Below are 12,366 nucleotides of genomic sequence, written 5' to 3' on the forward strand. Positions count from 1 at the left end.
GGAGAGGTAACAAAGTAAGCCTTTAACAAAATATAACCTGTGAAAGCTGTATTTTAAAAGCCACTTGATTATTTAGCAAAGGTTACGTGGGAGACAGAGACAAATAGTCAATCACCTACTATATCTTTAACTATCTAAATATGTGGAAATAAAATTGGCTTTAGTGAAGCTGGGGAGAGGAGCTTTTTATCTCCGGAAGGTTGTTTAGGTGCTGCAGAAAGTAAAAAGAATTTGGTTACTTCAGAGAAGTTCATTCAACAGGTCTATGAAAATCTGTACCTTTTTAATCCCTCCAACATCAAGCTTTAGGATAACCTCAATTTGTTGAAAGGTAGGGTAAGGTATGTATTATAACTGTGTCTCCTTTCTGTCATCCAGAGGTGTTCCCTAATGACTGCTTGGGTGCAGGCTTTCTGATGTCACGGGGAGACTACTATCCCACTTTTCCACTCAACCCTTCTTGTATTATCTGTGCTGAAAACTTTTCAAAGCCTGTTTGTGGTGCAGTGAATGTTTAAATTGTGACCCGTTTGCTTTGCCTTATGGAAATAACAGCCTCTCTAGCTGGGATTTGGTGTCTGCTGCTGTTCTTACCACATTCATCTTCTAACATTCTGGGTACTCACTTCCAATTGCCTTTTTCAAGGTGGAAGCAATCTTTTCCTTTGTATGTCCTCCTGTTGTATTCACATCATTATTGTTCAATATTACCTGCAGTCCAAACATCACAGAAGTGCTGAAGATGAGCAACCTGGATTACAGTGGTCAATCAAATGAGAATATCACTGTTCTAATTGTCAGGTGTGATGGTTTTAATATTTCTTAGTAAATGCTTGAGACTGTGTCCGTTCATCAAAAATTCAAGCGTAAGGAGTCATCCATCAGATTGATGCATAGTGCAGAGAATGAATCAAGCTCTTGGAAAAGTTGTACTTTCAGTGCTGAGGAGACAAAGCACAGATAAGGAAAATGGTCTGTAGCTAGTTTGGCTGTAAAGAGCCTGTCTGGGCTCTGCAAAGATGTCAGTGTGCCATGATAGTCTCCTTGACTTAGTTTTTTTTAGAGGCTGGAGGAGGCAGTATCAGAAACTTGGGCCAATTGTGACTAGGTAACCTCTTATTAGGTGTGGATTAATTTTTTGGAGGATCTGTTCCAAAATAAGTTCGCAGCCTGGAAAGGAAGTGTTTTTGGCCAAGAATCAGTTCTACTTCTTGGTAAGTGCTACTGGTCATATGCTTGCTTAAACTACTGTTTTTCCCTATTATTGAGTCACGTTGTGTTAAGTTTTTGAGACTTGTTAGGTGCAATTTGCTGGTACTTAGTTTCAGTTGAGAGAGGAAAACAGTAGTGGTTTCCATAGCTTGTTTTCCTCAGCTTTTGATGGGACTGTATGATCCTAGACATATTTACATCTTTTTATTCTTAATCTATAACCAACGAGTCTTTCAAAATATTTTAATCCAAAAAAACAACAGAACACCACCCTTTGAGCCTTTTAAAGATATTTTTGCTGCTCCCCAACTTAAGTGATGATGTGGCTTTAAAATCTGATTGCAAGTCTAGGAACTGTACTTTAGCACGGCAGCACCTCAGCATGGATATAAAGTCTTTAGCCTTTGTAAGGACTTTATTCTGTTATGGAAAGCTGGTCTGTAGTAGGAAAAACAAAGGAATGATCTGCATGATTGGTGTCTTGCCTCTGCCTCTTAATTCAGTGTTTTCATTGAACAATCTGTGCTGCTGGCAAGTGTTGTAAACTCTTCATTTGGCAGAAGGGTTAAATGTTCCTCTGTTCAAGAATATGATCAATCATGCTCTAACTTAATAAAGGTTTCCATTAAATGATATACTGCCACCAGCTGCTAAAAATATGAAGTTTAGATGGGATTCAACTGTTGGCTTGAAAAGCTGTTACTTTTTCATTATTCTACATCTAAAATATGTATGTTCTCCCAGGCTTCCCTGTCCAAAATAGAAACGAAACTAGTGATTGAAATTCTTGGCATCTCAGTTCTTGGTCCCTTTTTGAGTCCTTATGAAATTATTGTCATTTTGTCTGTAGGTTTCCAGCAGCAGGAGGCTGTTTTTGTTGCTGTTGGGGGGGGGGTGGGGTGAGGGGAGGGGGAGGAGGGAGAAGAAACCAGAATACAAAAAATGCTTAACGTGGCTAATTGTAATCTCGTATTTCTTCTTGTGCCAGAAAAAGACTGTTATTTCATGGCCCTAGTAAGCACTTCCACACTTGGTTGACTGCCTGTGTGTCTGGTTGACAGGGTCATATAGTAGCAAGTAGTTCATAGATAGTGGTTTGGGAGAATGATGTGCATGAGTGAGTGGTATCTGTAGTATCAAAGGGCAAAAAGAGTAGAGTGGAATGCACAGGGGAAGGGAAAAATACTGGACTTGTATGATTGTGAGGAACAGCAGAAGTATGTTGCTGAAGATCTGGTTGGTCTTGCATTTGACAAGCTGTCCCTGCAGATCCAGTCACTTCCCCTGGTCATCTGAGGTGATCTGCTTAGAGCTCCAGTCACAATGGTTATGGCAATGCTCATGCCTATGTTTTCTCCTGTCTCACCTCTCCCCTCACCCCCTTACCTGTTTATGCAGATAATGAAACTTTAAGAAAATCTGGAGGTGACTATGGACACCTAATCACTAATGGACAGCTCATGAATTAAGTCAGTGGAATGACTAGATGCACTCCATTCCTTTCTAGCATGCACATCTTACATGATAGTCTGCACCGGCAGCGTATTTCTTTGGGGAGAAAATGAGTTCTAACCCTACTGGTGAAACTTGCCTTCAGACTGTTGTTTTGGGGTGAAACTTTGTGTACTTGAATTCATAAGCTGGCTGAAAAAAAATAGGGGACACACTGCTGTCAATATCATTAAGAAATGGTTTTCCTTTCCCAGTTAATAAATGCTAGTGCTGAGCAGGTGACGTTCTTAACTGTATTGCTTGCTAATCAAACTATATAGGATCTGAGTATTCATATATTCACTTACTGCATTTGGCTTTCAAGCTTTGTAAATGGCAAGCACTAGTCTCCTCATGAAGTACAGTCTCGGCTCTTGATTTGTCAGATTGTTCAGCAGCGGGCTCTTTCCAGATAGCAAGAACAACTGACTTATTTCCCTCAGGCTCTGCCAATTAATAACTCTGTTACCTGAGGAGTGAAAGTAGAGGGATACTGTTGCTCCCCTTGAGTCTAGATGAGAGCACACAACTGCCCTGTGCTTGTTCTGTTCCACTGTAAGTGCTGGCCCACCCAAGGGAGAAGCTATGACAACGATCTTGTTAGTCATGCCTGATTACTTTATCGAGGACAAATTACCTTCTAACTCCTGCTGCCCTGCATAACTTAAAAAACAAACAAAGCACCCAGCCATTATTGTGCGCTCCAAAAAATTGTCTGGACCACTCATGCTTACATCCAAAGAAAGATTCATAAACTGGGTCAAATGGGAAGTGTCCAGTGCTAGAAAAGCTGTGGCCACGTATAATGAAGAGCTTGAACTGCTGCAGAGAGGAATCCAGGAAAACCAGATTGTTTTCTTCATACATCAACAGACTGACTTTGCAAATGTGATGGGTAGCAAGGGTAAGTTCCCTGGGGTCCCCTCTTGCTCCCTATGAAGTCATGACACTGAGCTCGCAGTCATTGCACTTGCAGCCGAATGAATTTATTGCTGCTGTGTGGACTTGCAGAGGATGGCATGACTAATTGGTCCATGCATGTGTCAAAGTCAAAATATGAATACTTAATGTAGCAGGACATACTCTCAGAAGATTCATAAGATTTGGTAATGGCATTTAGACCCCTCCTGTCACAGATGGTCCTGTTTGACCTCTGATCTTAAAATGGAGGATGAAACACAATCGAACTGAAAGGGCTTGTTTTGTAGCATCCTCTCATAGTTTAAAAATAGTTTTTAACATTATTTATGAGTAAGAAATTCCTGCTTACTTTATCAACATTATTCTTTGTGACTTATCTTGATTTTTACTACCATAGATATTTATAAAGACCAACTATACTTCTCAGCCTTTTTTTTTAATTAGAATAACAAGAGAAGCACTTACAATATCTTACAAAAACAGGTCCTTCATTCTCTGATCATACCAGAAATCCTTTTAAAGCAGTTGCTCAGTTTAGAACATGGATGACCAGGATTGTACAAAGTACTGCAGGTAACAGCTCCCAGTCTGATATATATTCCATGTGTAGTAAACCAATTTTGTATATGCTACTGATATTTTGCAGTAGAATACTGTGGCATCTCATATCCAGTACCTCTTTGCTGTATTCCACATACTTTCTCCACAAAGTTCATGGCTGTTGCATGCCATATAGTTCTCTCATCCTAAGTACTATGGCTGAGAAACAAAGAAATGCAATAAACTGCCATGTACAATAAATTCGTAGGGTAAAGGAGCTGCCCCCACCCCCTTTTTGATAAGCAATTTATTTTTTCCTCTTCTAAAGCGACAGAAGATTAATATTTTTATTTAAATAATTAACAGTGTCATTCTGACAGCGTCATTTGTTAAAAGTATGACAACTTTTGGATCCCAACTGTCCTGAATTGCTGGAGACTTATTTGGATTCATGATCTAGTTATGATGTACAATAATTAATGTTGGCAAATATTTCCCAATTGGCTACACATCTAAGGAGTCCTGAAAACAGGAGTGACTGTAGTGGGTGTGAATGTGACTTGTGCTGGTTATCGATTTTTTTTTTTTTTTTTTTTTTTCTCCTGAGGTGCTCAGCAGGCTGACTCATTTCTCACTCTACAGATGATTCAGACCACCCTGATATGCAGATTAGATCTAAAAGTCTAAAAGGTTGAAGTTCAAGGAACTACTGCTTATAATCCTAGCTGCAGCGTACTCCCCTCCTCCCCCCCACCCCAAAAAAGTCCAAAAAGTACAGGTAGGAGCAATGGACATATAAAATGGGAAGTGTTTATAACACTAACTGTTATATAACTAACTGTTTCTGGCCAAAGCTGGAGTCTGCTAATGACAATTTCATGGCAATGCTGTTTTAAGTTTGGAGTTTGAGAATAAATTAAAATACACAGTTTTCTCTTTCCCTGGTAAAAACGTTCAAGCTCATCTACTCTTATGTAAACTATGATAGGATATACATGCTCCATAATCTTTGTATTAAACAGCACAATACGATCTGCAGTTTATTCAGTTAGGTCTTCTTTGGTATTGGTATCATTTTTTCCTATTTATAGCTAAAAGCTGATGCTGTGACTCCAAGCTGCAAGTAGGATCAGCATCATTCTTGCACAATTTCAGCTGTCTTTCTCTTTCCATCTCCACACGAAACATGGACTGTATGTGGAAGAGGAAATATTGAAACTTCCATTAAAGAAAGTTTTGCAACAGATGCATAGATTAGGGCTACTGTTCAATGTTCATAAACTTGTGAAATAAATCTGCACAACCTGTGTATGTCAGTATAAGAAAACGTGACTGGTTTTACATTCATTTAACTGTATTGTTAACACTTTCAATAACAATCGTAACATTTACCGTTCTCTTTTTTAACACTTTCAATTATCTTTTCAGAAGATAAGGAATGAATTGATGGACATCTTACAGAGACAAGAAATAAACTACAGTTCTTTCCATAGGCAAAGCTATGTGCCTATGATAGCTGATCTATTCCATCCTTAATACCGGCATCCCTTCTGCTGCATTGGGACAAACCTCTGATACTGGCCAGTTCTAACCTCTATGGCCATTTTGCTTTCTCAAAGTTTTTAAGGTTCCCCAGCAGTGACCACATTTTCTTGCCCTCCTCAATAGGATTGTAGAAGCTTCATTTTAGGAAACAGTAATAGGGGAAAAAACCTTGCAAAGTTGGAGTTCATGCTTTCTGGTTTCAAACTGGGCAGGTAATTCAAGTATCAAACTCTGATGGTAAGTTTGTTCATCTTAATTGGTGGGAATTACTGGTCATGAATACCTCAGTTTTGAATCCAGTTTTCTTAGATAAGAACAGATAAGATGGGCATTTCTGAGTATTCAGTTAAATCCAAGTAAATTTTGGAACGACGAAAATCCAAATGGTGTAACTATTTTCCCCACGTGAACAGAGTTTAAGCTTGATCTATTGAGGTAGAGAAATGTATATTAATTGGTGTGCCTATGTCTGTATAAGGACTGAAATGACAAGAGGAGGAGTGACTTGCTGGGTGCTCAAATAAACAGCATCAAGGCTGGTATTTATTCCTCTGGAAAAGGATTCAACACAAAGTGTGCACGTATTTTCTGAGGTGTGCTAGGTAGTCTGATGAGGCACACCAAGAACTTCTGCCTCCTGATCATCCCCTTCTCTTTGCCCCTGTGGTATGACTCCTGTTTTCCCAGTGCTAGGTCTCAGTGTTGGAAGATGTGGTAAGGCAAAGCTGCTTCTCTCTACAGCTTTGTGCTAGATTCCCGTGCAAGCCCTGGATGCTGCTGTGTGAAACTTCCCCTCTGCATGTCCTGAGTTGGATTCAGCCTGGCCGTGAAAATGGAGTAATTCACTGAGGTGAGTGTAGCTATACTGGAGCAAGGAAGAAGTCTCTTGTAGCAGCTAAAAGTCTAACTTAGTATTTTATAGCATGTATTTTTCTAAATGAGATGAAAATGTTCTAAACTTACCAAAAGTTAGAAAACATGCTTTTCCAAATATTTGTGTTAAATGTCAGTACTTCTAAATTGTTGCCTAGGATGATAGGAAGCTTCTTAAACTTTGCTTACATGATTACGGCTTTATTGAACCTTGCAGGTTTATAAGTGCTCCATGTATGACTGGTAAATATAAGAAAGAGCTGGCAGAAATCTTTGTATACTCTCTTTTATATCCTGGATATAAACCTATTCTGATCAATATTTATTACTTTGTTCTGAGTAGGATCTAAAAATTCCTGAACAAGCGAGTGAGAAGAGGGTGAACTTCTTGCTGGTTTTGTGTACGTTTAGGACAAGACATAGGTGGGTGTATATATAAAGCTTACAGAAGGTAGTTTATATTATATGCCATTAGGGAAGAAGTGGAAAAGACATCACGCTGTGCTGCAGCGCAGTCCTTGGCGAGGCTCCGGGCGCGGTCCCGGGGGAAGCGCCCGCGGCTTCCCCGGCAAACCCCGTGCTGAGGCACCTGGCGGACGGCAGCGCCGTTTGAGCGTTACTCGCCCATGCGAGGAGCCTCCGTGCCGGGCGCCTCCTTCCCCGCGGCTCCCGGCCCGGCAGCAGCGGCGCTGGGGCCCGGCGCCCCCCGCGGGGCGGCTCGGCGCCTCCGGCCGGGCTTTGGGGCCGGCGCCGGGACTCACCTGGCGGCGGCGGCGGCGACATGGCTGCGCGGGGCCGGGGCCGGGGCGGCGGCGCGGCCGGGGCGGCGCCGGGGGCAGAGTCCGGTGCGGGGAGCCGGCGGCGGCGGCGGCGCGGAAGATGCCGCTGGGGCTGTGGAGCAAGAAGAGGGGCAAGTCCAAGGAGACCTCCAAGCTGGTGGAGAGCGACGCGGCCCCGGCCACCCCGCCGCCGCCAGCCGCGGCCCCGGCGTCGGCCCCGCCGGCGCGGCTGCGCTTCCACGCGCAGCTGGCGCACGGCAGCGCCACGGGCCGCGTGGAGGGCTTCGCCAGCGCCCGCCAGCTCTACGCGCAGATCGCCGAGGCCTTCGGCATCCCCCCCGCGCAGGTACGGCCCCGCCGCGCGTGGGTGCCAGGGGCGCTGCGGGGCGGGCGGCGGGGTCCTCTGGGGGCTTATTTTCCATTTAGGAGGGGAACAAATCTCTTGCTGCTTCCAAAGATGCTTAGAAATGAAAGAAGCATCACGTACAAAAAAAAGGATATAAGCATAAATTTAATTTTTATACAGCAAAGAAATTAGTCGTTTAAACTCAAGTATCTCCAGTATCTTAGTTAACCTAGCGTTAACTGCGTGTTTAATGCAACTTAGTACCTCTTGAATGCGGGGTCAAACTGTGTAGGTCATGGTGGGTGGAATAATTCCCGGGCAGGAATTATTGGTCGCAGTGATTTTTTTCCTGTTTAAAAAATTAATGGATCCATGAGGGTAAATATACAGAATGGTGGCAGTAGGGTATAATGCTTTAAATCTGTCCTTTTTTAAAGTAAAATTACAAATGAATGTGATATTGAGCAGTTGAAAAATGTCCTGTTTTGGCAAATGGTTACTTCAAAAAAGACTATTGCTAGGGGAGGCCCATTAAAGCTAGAATAGGACTTTTTTTTTTTTTTTTTTTTTTTTTTTAAACCCTGCTGCCTTTTTGATCCTTTTCAGCCGGGTTTAAACATTTGTTTGGATTACGATTCACGTGTGTTTGTAAATGCATTGTTTTCCCTTAGTTAAAAGGCAGTGGCCATATCAAGCTCTTCCTATGTGGTTCTGTGAACCTTAACCTCTGAGTGACAATTTGAAACAAAGCGCTAATGTTTCATCGTGGTTTGGTTATATGGTTTTTACTTATTTTTGTATTCGAAGCTGGCTCCTTTAAACTACTATAGACTTTGCTCTGAGCAACTGCTGCGGTTAGACCTTGCAGCACTTCAAAGAGTGAATTATAAAAGTGGCAGCAGCAGCGAACACAGTTTAACCAGTCACTGTTGCATTAAGTAATTAAGAACTACCAGTACCTTTGCCAGCCAGTGCCCCTGTGTCCCAGACCTTCTCAGCTGCTTTCTGACCTTTTGCTTCTCTGTTTTCTTTCCATACAGAGCTTCTGTTCTCTCTTTGTTATCTGGTCTGTTCCCAGTTATACCTTTTACTCTCAAGCCCCGATAATTGCCAGATCGTTTTTCTGTTTTAGTTTCTTTTCCTGCATCTCACTGTTGAACTCTCTCTCGCCACTGATCCTGTGGCTCCACTGACTTGGGAAGGAATAGCGTTCACCGGGAAACTCTGTGTCGGATGACTGGTGCGCTTGCCGCTTCCCTGCGCCGGGGATAATGCGGGGCCCCCGAGGTGAGAGCGGGGGGCCCCTGCACGTCACGGCCATCGATCGCCGGCCTTGTGCTGGCCTGGAAAGTGGGCTCTTCCTTCTTTTCTCTCTCTCTGTGCCCTCCCCCTCTTGCTTGTATTTTTAAAACTTTGATTTATTCGTTTAAAAAAAGGGATGGAGAGTTTGTGCTGGAGGCACCAAGCTTGTTCTTTAAAGCCAAATGAATTTCTTGAGTAAAGGTTTCTTATTAAGTTGTATGAAATGAAAATAGCGATCAAAGTGACCTCCTGGTGTAAGAGTGTGAGGGATGAATCTGGACCAGGGAGTCTTGCAACAGGATTTTTGACAGAGAAGATGAAATAGAATAGATCAGTGAATAGCAAGTAATAATTTGGGAAAGCATCTCAATATAAATGGTAAAATATTTCATATCTCGGAACAGTTTTGTGCTGAAGCTGTCTGGCCTAAGGAAAGGGTATGGTTTAACTCTGTCCGCATAAATAAGTTATGTTTCTTTGCTCAGAAAGAAACATGATATTACCTATATGAGAAACTTACACTTGAAACAAATGAAAATACTGCAAGATGCTGTGTAGATGTGTTTTAGCTCTGAGCATATTGGCAGGGCATTCATTTACACTCTGTAATAGCCTTACTTTGGTGCACCTTTGCAAGTCATACTTAGGATGAGGAAGTTCACATTTTTTTGTGTGTTGTCACATGGGAGAAAAATACACATTTTTTTAAGAATAGTTGATTCATTGGCACAGTTTAAGATGCTAAGGAATTTTACAAGTGCTTTACAAAGCTGGGGAAGCAAAAATAGTCCAAAGCTTGGAAGTTCAGTACATGCCTATAACTGAAGAATACTACACTTAGAATAATTTGGAAGTATAAATAATTCTAGTGCGTGAATAGAGATAGACTAGCGGGTGAGAAAATGGAGAAGAGCAACGTGCGAGATTCACAGACACCCGAGTGCCTAACAGTAAAGGTGGTGTTTGTAATACAGTAGAAAATCTGACAGGGATCGAGACAAATATAGTGACTAAAAAATGGAAAGACTGAGTGACTCCTTCATGGCCCAGAGCACTAAGATTTTGTTATGCTGCATTTTAATGGATGGATGGACCAGCTTCCTGATTGGGATACCATGAAACGCATGGATTTGTTAATAGCAGAGCTTGCTGGAAATGAGAAGTGTAGACATCTTAAATGGTATGATTTATTAATTAAAGCTGCTGTTGGGCAAGCTGGTGTAAAGAATAATGCCTGAAGTTACACCTCAGCAAACTGCAAGACACTGAGGTGCTCAAATGCCGTTCGGAGGTGTTATCTGCCAGGGAAACTTTCTGTGACCTAACTATGCTGAAGCCTGTGGGCAACGTGAAACCCGAATGCCTTTGGAAAGGAGCATTATCGCAGAGATCTGCTCTGCAGTGACTAAGATGGAAAACAGAAGGGGGGTGAGGGGGGAGCTCAATGTGGAGAGCACTTGGCAAACCATGTCAGAAGCGAGTTCGCTTAACATGATATGGGAGTCGACTGCAGCGTAGGCAAGGATGTGAATTCTTGGATATGTTCCTACTTAAGTGTTTCGGCAGCGCTCAGGATGAGTTATAGTTGTAATCTGTCACTTTTTTTGACTCACTGGATTACAGCACCCCCATTTCCTCTTCGTATTATGTCCCACTGGAGCGGCTGGGTTTAGCTTCTGCTGGAGATCCCTTTCCAGGATCCGCGGTTGACTGCCAAGAGTGACGAGGGAAGCTGGTACAAAACACAGCGTTTGTTGGATAGACACTGAGAACTGGTGCAGAGTGATGCACTTCTGTGCAGACCTGGCTTTGGGGTAGGGCAAGGTGGGGAGATGTCTTAGGGCAGAACAAGGCATGTGTAGCTTTGAAGGGGACATTAAATGTGGGAAGCCAGAGTTAAGGGCTTTGATGTACTTTCCCTGAGTTGGACTATTCTGATCTGAACTCCTGTGCTCCTCGGCTCCAGTGCATGGTCTGGGGAGCTGCCGAGGATGCTGTCCTGAAAATCTTTTGCTTGTCTGGTGTTTGCCAACCTGACTGATGTGGGCTGCTGGCTCTGGGGGGGGGAGATGCTGAGCCAGCCTGCGCCAGCTTGGTATCCCACCCCAGTCACCATGGGGGGTCTGATGCTTTCCCAGTGCTCTTCTTTTCTTTTCCAGGTTTTCTGCTTCTATTTTTCTAGGTGAATGCCAAATGTCTCAGTTATTCCTTTTGAATCTGACATTTAGCCTGTATTTCTGCCCACCTCTCTTGTTTACCCAGTATTTCTTTTTTTCCTGGTCCAAACAGAACGCCCTTTCCACAGGGAGGGGGAGGAAACTGCTTCTGGCAACATACTGCTAATATGAGCCTTGTTCGAGAGAGATCATTTTATTCTTGGGTTTAACTTGGTTTCTTCAGCATGGTTTCTGAAACAGAGTGCTAAATAAAATAGATAATATTCCTTGACTAGCAAGATAACCCATCCACAAATACGTGTATTTTCCTACTGACATAATAATACAACTGTCTCCTCTATTCTTCCTATAAAGGATAAAAATAGGAAAGGTAGTTGGAAAATGTATTTGCATATGGTCTTGACCACTTAGGATTACTATTCCACCATGATTATAGGGAAATGTGGCAGGGGATGTTAGGTTCCTTGTGAGGGTGGAAATGCCAAGTGCAGCTCATATCATAAACTGAATAAATAAGCATTGACCAAAATACAATGTAGATTTATTCAAGCATTTGCTGGTGGTATGTTCCTGTGGGAGAACACAGTAGGGATTTAAAGTATTCAGAGCAGCTAATCCAGCACTAGAAATGTGGATATTAAAGTTTGACAGTGGTAGGGCAATTTCTTGAACAGATGATAAGCAAATAGTAAATTACAAAGGTGTAGTATATGGGCTTTTAGTTTGTGGACTCATAACTTGCTCTGTTGATTACTTTGTTTGCTTTGTAAGGTGAAGCATGCTGGGGCTGGCAAGGCGAGTTGGGTGCTCGGTGGGTGTGCCTGCTGAGCCCGTGAAGGCTGTGCTATCCTCCGTGGTGGAAGGATTTCTGCTTCATAGGGAATCCTACGGGGAAACGCAGGAAAAGGGGAGATGTCCCAGTAGCAGAAAGGCAGCTGCCTTGGGGTCCTCTTCTGGCAACAGAGTTCAGCTGCTGGGCTTGTGCCTGGGCTGCTGTGCCGAGAGCCTGGCCGCCTCCTGCTCAACAGGGAGCAGGCAACGAAGCTGTGTCACGTCCAACTCTCATAAAAGGTTTGATTAAAAACTGGCTGGCTTAAACTTTTATGAAACAGCGTACTGAAAAATGTATGCCCCAAATCAGGTGTCTGAATAAAAAGTCTGAAGCATATTTTAGTAGGTC

Source organism: Dromaius novaehollandiae, unplaced genomic scaffold (assembly GCF_036370855.1).
Source record: "Dromaius novaehollandiae isolate bDroNov1 unplaced genomic scaffold, bDroNov1.hap1 HAP1_SCAFFOLD_182, whole genome shotgun sequence".
NCBI classification, from domain to species: Eukaryota; Metazoa; Chordata; class Aves; order Casuariiformes; family Dromaiidae; genus Dromaius; species Dromaius novaehollandiae.